Source organism: Neopelma chrysocephalum, unplaced genomic scaffold (assembly GCF_003984885.1).
Source record: "Neopelma chrysocephalum unplaced genomic scaffold, ASM398488v2 Primary Assembly neopelma1_24, whole genome shotgun sequence".
In the NCBI taxonomy this organism is placed as follows: Eukaryota; Metazoa; Chordata; class Aves; order Passeriformes; family Pipridae; genus Neopelma; species Neopelma chrysocephalum.
The window spans coordinates 50,861,694-50,871,401 of NW_020897693.1; the positions used below are offsets into that span (position 1 = coordinate 50,861,694).

General features: G+C 42.4%; 1 long non-coding RNA gene across 1 annotated transcript; it reads right to left on the reverse strand.

The window, feature by feature from the left end:
- Positions 1–1,309: 1,309 nt before the first annotated feature.
- Positions 1,310–8,977, reverse strand: LOC113974859. Its single transcript, XR_003536663.1, has 3 exons — positions 8,585–8,977; positions 5,878–6,095; positions 1,310–1,644 (listed from the first exon to the last, which is right to left on the reverse strand). It is a non-coding gene; the product is annotated as an uncharacterized LOC113974859 (long non-coding RNA).
- Between the last annotated feature and the right edge of the window lie 731 nt (positions 8,978–9,708).

Sequence of the window (9,708 nt, forward strand, 5' to 3'; positions counted from 1 at the left end):
TCAAGTGCCTCTGCTCCCTTTTCAGCCAAAGCAGTTAAGCTCCATCAGATGTGAACTTCCTGCAACCCAATCACCAAACTACATGTCTTGCTGGATCTCTTTCTATTCCTCTGTGTTTTACAGACAGGAGGACTAAACTCAGGAGGAGGGATGGAAGATGCAGTTCCCCAGATTATGCCATAATCTAGTGGCTACAGCAGCCTTCTTAGTCATGACTGGGTTGCATCCCACCAGGACAAGGTGAAACTGAATTGAGATTTCCACTCTCCAGTTGACTACATTTATTAAGATATTATGGGAAGGAAGCTCTGGTACTTCTCTTCCCTCATCTTTTTCACAGAAGCCTCTGGTTTCTCTGAGAACAACACTGGACTCAGCCTTATGGTCTTAAGTTGTGCCAGGAAAGGTTTAGGTTAGATATTAGAAAGAATTTCTTTACAGAGAGGGTAATCAGGCATTGGAATGGGCTGCCCAGGGAAGTAGTGGATTCTCTGTCCCTGGAGGTTTTTAAGATAAGACTGGATGTGGCACTTAGCGCCATGGTCTAGCAACTGCAGCGGTGTTGGATCAAGGGTTGGACTTGATGATCTCGGAGGTCCCTTCCAACCCAGCTGATTCTATGATTCTATGATTCTTATGAGGCTCCAAGTGTGCACAGTAGTGTAGGTTTCTCCAGGTATTCAGGTGGAATATAGACTTGTCTTTGCTGTGTTCCTGAACCATGGCAGGATTCAATGGGAGCCTGGCCATACCAGTCACTGACACCGGCGCAGTCATGGGCAGTCCAGTTTAGTGACCTGTGGAACTTGCAGAACAAATGAGTAGGTGGTAGGAATTTTACATACTTCTAGGATCAGACAGCTGCCACAGCAGAAGATTTACAGGTAGCTTTCTTGAACTTGGCCAGAGGAATTCACCTGAGTCCCATTTCCAGAGACCAAAGTAAATATTGTAGAATTTACCCATCGTGACAATGCACTTATTTAAGGACTTGAATGTTTGAGGGCAAGTCATGTAACCCTGTGTATTTTAACTCAGTACCACAAAAATGTTAATTACTTCCCTCATGATGATATTTTAAGGGTTAATTTACATTTGAGGAAATGGCTCAGGCTCCCCTGGGAAGGGGAAGCACAGCACCAAACCTGACAGAGTTCAAGTGTTTGGACAACATCCTCAGGCACATGGTGGGATTCTTGGGGTGTCCTGTGCAGGGCCAAGAGTTGGACCTTGATTATCCTGATGGGTTCCTTCCAACTCAGGATATGCTGTGATTCTGTGAAATATCACAGACACCCACATAATTCTGAGCACTTTCTGTGTCATCAAGAAGAGCAGCAGTGCTCACTCTACCCTGGGAGCGAGAGCCGGCAGAACCACCGGCTACATCCAAAATACTTGTCATACAGGTTCTGAATCGCCCTGGGATGCACGGGTTGCATTACCTGGGAAAGGGTGCAGCAGTAAGGCAAGCAAGTTGTTCTGAGTATCATCAGGTGTGTTGAGCACACCTGCTCTTTTCCTGAGAAGCTTCCCGGGACTGGGAGTATGTAACACCCCAAAGATGGAACACTGAGGGAGGTGCATCACTGGCATTTTCATCAGATTGGAAAATTGGTGATGTCATGGATGTTCTCAATTCACCTGCAACAAACAGGAGCATGAATTAGTATTGGCTATCACATTGTTAAAAGGTCTTAGAAAGGTCCTTCCCAGGCAAGAGCTCTGACCACTAGACATTTACATCAAAAATGGGCATCCTATATTGTTAAAAAGTGAGGTCTACCCAATTATTTATAAAAGCAGTCGTAACTGACTACCATCAGTAGACCCTGTATTGCACTGAATTCAAGGTATCTCACTTTTAGCCCTGTCTGAGGTGTGGGATGGAGCTTCAGAGCCATCCTCCCATTTGGTTTGTTATCAGCCAACTCCACACAGCTCTCTCATCCTCTGTAGATCTCTTCTGTCTGTCAAGGTATCTGCCATTTCCTATGAATTACGAACACATCCCCCATATTGTGGCTTCTCTTCCATCTTTGAATTGAAAATGAGCAAATGTTGTCAGAAATAACCCTAGGGAAGCTTTCACTCCTCCTACTCTAGTGATGAGTAACCTGACACACCCTTGAACGTGAATCTGCTCCATTTCATAATCTTGGCAATTCGGGATTTTCCAAGGAAAAAAGTCCAGAACTGATTAAAACACAATCTGTGCATTCTAAGGCAAATTCCCATCAGCTGTGTATCTTATACTTTGCATCCTGATTCTCTTATCATACCAATCTGTCTAGGGATTTATTTGGCATGTACATGCCTTGCTTAGTTACCTACACATGAACTTTTCAGCCTGATGGTAAGATTTGAACATGCTCCTCCCTTTCATGTCAGGATGCCACAAGGTAAACTCTCTGCTCCTGCTATTCAGGTTGATTCCCATGCATTCCTTCCCATTCCTGTGGGAAGGTGGCATTCCTTCCCATTCCTTTGATGACTCTGAGGAATCAGAATGGGTCTGGCTTCTTGAAAAGGTGCTTTTTTTCTTTTTGTACCACGAAGCTGTAACTCCTAGGATGTGATCACTCTGATGGCAGTCCTAGGCACCCCTGCAACTCTATGATGCCCTATGGAGAGGCTTGTTTTCACCCTTGGACTGGGGGTATGTCCTTTGAACAGGGTTCTGCTGCTGGGGAACCAGGAGCTGGGATCCCTGTTACTCTCGGCATGCTCCAACAAGAAGCCTCCTGCTCCCAGGAGTTCTCAGCAGCTGTTTGCCCCTGGAGCACCGCTGGCTTTCAGACGCGGATGTAGCTCCCACTCCTGCACATAAAATTTGATCCAATGTGCAATAATTGCGGCTGACTCAAGCCAGCATGAAAGAGCTCATTTCTTTCTTAAATGAAAAATACATTTAAGAGATCTGCAGAAATCACAGTGATAAAAAGGCTGCAAGTTGGGCATGACCACCAAAGTCTAGACAATGTGTGGAAGAAGGAACCCTCTACTTCTGGGCTCCAGGTTGATGAAAGGCTGTGGACAAGTTTTGGTTGTTTTTTTGTTTAATTCTACCCCTCTTTTGCCATCTTGCTAGTAATAAAATACGGCTATAAAATAAGGCAGTGATGGCACCCAAACACATGCAGGCACAACTTAGGAACTTGTCACAGACAAACAGCATGGATAATAAAGGAAAGCATGGGAATGAAGGCACAGTCACTTATTCCAAAACAAGCAATTGTATAATTTAATCGCTGGTAGCCAGAGTGAAGAAACAACTTCCAGAAATGAGAGCTTCATGCCCACAACTAGGTAGTTCAAAACCCAAACCTTTGAAACAGCAGGAATCTAAACCTCCTCCTCTTTTTTGATTTTTTGTTTCTGAAGAAGAGCAAACAAACCCCTATCCACCCACAAAGCAACCAGCCTCTCACCCAGTTTCCCAAATTCATTTGTTTTCAATTCCAAATCCTGGGATAAAGAGGCAAAAAGACCAAGGTTTTTTTGTTGCTTTAGGATTTGTTAGTCTCTTTTTAAACCATAGGGGGAAAAACCCCAATCTCCATTTTCTCACTATGCAAACAGCAGATTACTAAATTAAAAAATTAAAATTACAGGAACCTGGGAAAATGGAAGAAATGGAAGTATAATGAAACTGTTACCCAATCTGTATCTCTTTCCCAGTAGTAAAATTAAGGGGGTGGTAATCACATGTTCCACTCCCTCACAGAGTTGTTCTGACAAGTTGCCAATTAATGACTGCAAGACACTCTCATGCTATAATTGAGGATATAAAATACTTTAAGATAATGTTTAAAATGAAATTATCTCATTTTTAACACAATAGAAATGCACCTTAAACAATGTTGTCTTATCTGAATTATGTTTAGAATGGTTAAACACATGGATTTAGGTTCAGAGAAGAATGAAAGGACTATAACAACTGCATTCCTAAAGCAATTTTACAGAGGAGACCCCACCACTGCAGTCTCTTGTATTTTCAACTTCTTACCCTTGTTTGCTGTAACAAATCTCGACATTGCACACCTTGCATCTGCATATAATGCCTGGTCACTAAAATTCTGTGCCTTTCCCAGATTATGTGCCAATACAGACATATGAAGAAAATAGAAAAACCAACCCAGGCAGGCTGGGCAGACTCTGGAATAATGGGCACACTTGGCTCTCACCTAAATGAGGCAGCAGTATAATAAGAAATACGTCTTGTGACATGAGAACATACGCTGCTGCACCACCCCGGGCTAAAATAGCAACACGCCAAAGCCAACTGATTCCATTCCCTGGAAAATCCAAGCTTGTAACTCTGAAGCAAAACACCCACCATTTAAACAAAGCCTGTGTTTTCTGCTTTTGTTGCTCATGATGCTATTGCTAAGTTAATGTTATTTGGGCCTTAGCCTTTCAATTTATCCAGGCTGCCAAGGGATCAGATTTCTGAGGTAACTAGTGACCTTTCCCTATCACACCCAAATGCCACAGCATTGTGTGAGCACAATTTAACAGATTTGCAAAGTAAATAATACAGGCAAAGTGTTACAAAACCAACAACAACAACAAAAGGCTCTCTTACATACAGAACTTTGAGCATTATCCTGCAGAAATAAATGCATACCCAGGCTAAAATGAAATCAAGGGATTGCAGCGAGTCATTGAACTAATTTTTTATTCCAACTGTAAAGTTTTTAGCATAGCAATCGGAATACCAACAAAAAAAGATACAAGAACCAAGCCTTATTCTTTCCAAAATACTGAATCTTTCTTTACCCATGCAGAATAATGTAGTTGTTAGACCTTATCTAAAATAATTGGTTCGTTAAATACATTTTTACTAAAGACAGCTAAATTCTTTTAAGTTCCATTGAAAAAGCTTTCACTGGGATTCATGAGCAGCAACTTTTACAGAGATAAGCAACATTTTAATACTTGAAATTGCTTACTAAGAAAGTACTGTGCAGGACTCAGGAATGACTGGGTGCAGCATAAATGAGCTGAAAACCCTTCAGCATATTCTTCTCCCACTCCTGTAACAGAACTTGTCCAGCTCCTTCACTGGGCTATTGCAATAGCTCATACTCAAGAACAGATTAAAACACTCTTGGTTTTTTTTTTCCTTACAGCAATAAGTATTAATTGGAAATAAAATCCATTTTTCCTTATTCTCCCACGTATTTTTCAAGACTTAGAATAAACCTTATAATAAATAAATTCTTGCCTTCTCAAATCTGGGCACTCAAATCACCAATTTCTTTAAAAATGAAAAATAAACACTTTATGGCTTGTACATTTTATTCATTTACATTCAAAATCATCTAAAATGAAGCTTTCCTCTGACTGTAGGCACTTTAACATCAGTAATAATAATACAAAACCCTAGCAGCCTTTGAATAATTATTTCAATGGGAAAGCAGCCCTTCAGACCTCTATGAATGCTCCTTTCCATCCTTCATCGTGCTGGGAAATAATCTTAATTCTCTTCACAAAATGCTATCAAACATATCTTTTGCACAAAAAGATGACCAGATTCAAGTTATTTCTGATGATGACAGAAAACAATCCTACAGTCCTGGAGAACATCCTGCTACCTACTTTAGTTTTACTAGAACAGAAAAACAACTGGCTGCTGCTGACTTGGATAAACTAAGTTGTTAAAAGCTTTACAAGGCAGAACCACGATGTTAAATACACTCAGTAGCCAGTGGCCATCCAAATGGAGACCAAGCAGGATGTTCTGCTTCAGAAAGGGACTCCTGGTGCTGCTGCTGTCACACAGGCAGGGCAGTGACAGCAGCAGCTGTGAGTGTGATGTGTTCTGCACCTCATTTGCCATCGATTCCCACAGCTGTCTTGTCAAATACTCACAGCCTGGAGAACACGGCTGGTTTGCCAGGCATCCTTGGAATTGCCTGTGTTATGGGTGTCGTGCTCAGTCAGCCCGTGTGTGCTGAGCTGACACGTATCCAGCACAGCTCTGGGGCCACCTTCTGCAGATGGTACAAAGAAACACGTTCTCTGCCGAAGTTCAGTTTTAGGGTGCACTCCACACTCCTCTTGGAGTGCCCAGTGCAATCCTTATTCACCTTAAAATGCACAAAGGTAATTTAAAAGCTACTTCAGTATTAATGTCATGTAATTTTCACGCTAACAGTTCAAAGTCAAAGTAAACAAGTTTCAACCACACACACACAAACACTTTCTGCTTTTTTAAGTTACCAAGCACATCCCATAAAGACAAGTCTTGCTTTATCCTTTGTAATCACTGTGATTTTTTTCCCCCCCGTACAGTTATTCAGATCTCATTCCAGAATTCATCATCAAGTTAATTAACAGATTTCAGTTTGTTCTGTGTTTAAGAGGAGATTGTTTGTGGCTTGACTCTGGGAAAATGCACAAAAGAGGCAGCAGCTTGTTTTTCAGCTCCTGTCTTTGCATTTTCTGCCCAAGAGCCAGGGAAGCATGTAAATTAGGAAGCACATGTATCTTGCAGGATTAGCATTTCTCAGAAGGCAGAGAAATGACAGCACACCTTCCAATCTCAAGATAGAAAAATTGATCATGTACCATTTCAAGGGTGGATTTTTTCATGTTTCCCTGCCAAGCTGCTGATCTGAAATCTTATTTATATTTCATTCATCCCTCTTTCAGTAACAGCAGCTCCTCTGTTGGTAATATAATTGTTCATATTATAATGCCTCAAGTGAGGTTAAGACTCAACAATGAAAACATATGCCACATACAAATATACATAATGTACAATATAGGAAATCTATCAGGATTCATTTGGTGCAGTTACCTGAGCACTCTGGATAATAATCCTCTATGAAATATTTCACAACGTGAATATCAAATACGTAAAACTGCCTCAAGGCCAAGAGAATCAGAATGCACCAAATGAATTTTCTTGTAAAGATCTGCTCCTTCAGAAATTCAAATGAAAACGCAGAGAAATTTTTCCAAGTAATCACAAGAGAGTAAATTTAGGAAAGAAAAGGCCAAAACCCTTAGATATTGTCTTAGTAAGTAAGTTCTGGAGCCAAAAGCTTAATTCAGATCAGCTTTTTTATGGTACCTAAGTATTTTGAGTCAAAAAAAATTGATTCTAATGCTCATGGTTATTAATGAAATGTCTGCTTCTGGCACTTAGAATTTAAAACACGATGGTCCCACTAGATCACCCCGGTGCTGTGCTTACAGACCATCAGATTTTAACCTGTATTCATCCAATAACATAAAGCATAACGTCTGCTCAGCTAAAAAATAATTTTCAGAAATACATCTAATCTTCAACAGAAGACATGAAAAGATGGCATATCCTCAGCTTCTCTTGGGAATGTATTCTGGTGGTTAACCATGGAAAAAAGTATGTCTTATTTCCTATTTGAATTTGTCTGGCTTTTGCCTCTGGCCATTACTTCCCATTATGCCTTTCTTCAATAGATAAAAGAGACCTTTAATATCCTGTATTTCCCCCCAGGAATGTTCCTATACACCACAATCAAGTCACCTCCCAATTCTCTTTCAGATAACTTTTAACAGCATGAGCTCTTAAAACATTCCAGTGTAATGCATTTTCTCCAACCACCAGAACCACTTTGCCTCATTCTTTTGCTCTCTCTTCTATTCCAACATGCTCCTTAAAATCTGAAAACCAGTGCTGTGTGCACTACCCTGTGAAAGCATTGTTGAGGCCAAACATGAGAGGTAAAATAAACTTTTTTTAATTCTTTTGTTTATACATTGATTAATCCTTTTCTGCCGTGGCAACACACAGGAGAGCCCTTATCTGATTGCTTTCTTATCTGACCCTTAAATCCTTCTCAAAGTCACTACCTTCCCAGGCTATAGTCTTCTATTCTCCACTTATGGCCTCCACACTTGGTTCCTAAGATCGACAACTATATATTTTGATGAATTAAAATTCACTAAGTTTGAACAGGCTGCTTCTACCAACTGTTCTCATCAGTGTCCTGTGCTTATCATTATTTGTGATTCCATTAATCCTGGAGCCAAATTTTTGCAGCAGCAGCCAAAACCACAGAAGGACACAGGACCTGCTACTGGAACTGTTTTAGACACCAACTAATGTTCATACAGCTTTCTTCTTCTAGAGACCTGGTAGCAAATCCCATTTGCATGGGTTTATTGGCACAGCAGGCACCTAATGTTAATGAGAATATCATGTAGCACTGAGTCTTGAGTCAAGTACCTCCTCAAAACAGTATTGATATCTATTTTAACCAAAACACTGCATAGATTTGCATCATTTTCCTTCATTTCAAGTTTTTATTGCCTGAATTCCACAAAAGATTTTTTATTTTGATTAGGATAACTACTAAGTTAACCAGTCACTGGGGTCATATTACTTACCCTTTTCAAAAATGGCACAAAGTAACATTTTATCACTTGTTTAACTTCCTAATTTTAAGGCAAGATCTGGAGCATTAGCAAACCACAGATCAGCACCTATTGGACAGGCAGAGGCACCAGAGAGCAGAAGTGACCAGAGCTTGCATTTCCCACAGCACTTCCAGCATGGAAACCCCACAGCAACTGTGGACTTTCAACGTACCTGTTTACAAACGTTCCGGCCCTGCTGAACTTCCAGCCTTGCATGCACTCAGAAGGAGATGTGGAAACCTCTTCCCGACTATGGAGACGGGTCAGGCACGACTCTGCCTCAGGCATGGCAGAAACCTCCCAAGCAACTCCACAGCCCTGCGGGTCACTCACTGCCTAAACCGGCCTGACTGCCAGGGCTACGACCACTCATAGCCTCAGCTTTCCACCTCATGTTTACACCACCAGATTTAGGCTTCTGGGGGCAAAGAGGAGGCAGAGGGCAGGGGCAGCAGGCACGGAACTTGGGGGTGCTGAGGCCAGACATGGTGGCTGTGGTTGAGGGCAGCAGCAGCTCACCCTGTGTTAGAATCATAGAGTCATAGAATATCCTCAGTTGGAAGGGACCCACAAGGAAAATCGAGTCCAGTTCCTGGCCCTGCACAGGACCTTCCCAAGAATCACACCATGTGCCTGAGAGCATTGTCCAAATGCTCCTTGAGCTCTGTTCAGGGTTGGGGCCGTGCCCACTTCCCTGGGAAGGCTGTTCCAGTGCCCGACCATCCTCTGGGTGAAGAACCTTTTCCTAATATCCAACCTAAATCTCCCCTGACACAGCTGGCAGCCTCTTATCACACACATTTCAAAACAAAAGGATGTTTGAATTTCAAGATCCTCCTGCCTGTAGGTCTACAGAAGGAAAGGCAACTAATTAACCGGGGGCCAACTGCTCTGCAAGTCTGATGTTCCAAGTCTTAAGCTGCTCCAGGGGATCTCCAAGTTGGGCATTAGGAGGAATTTCTTCACAGAATGGGTGACTAAGACATTGAGCTGCCCATGGAGGCGGCGGAGTCACCTTTCCTGGAGGTGTTTAAGGAAAGACTGGACGTGGCACTTGGTGCCACGGTCTGGTTGACACGGTAGTGTTGGGTCACAGGTTGGACTCGATGATCTCAAGAGGTCTTTTCCAACCCAACTGATTCTGTAACGAGGAGGAGGAGGAGGAGGAGGAAGAAGAAGAGAAGAAGAAGGAGAAGGCTCCGAAGCGTACCCACACAGACCTTCCATCTCCCCGACTCCTGCCCCTCACGCTCGAGGCCGCCTCGCGCCGCCCGCCGCCTCGCGTAGCGCCGGGCC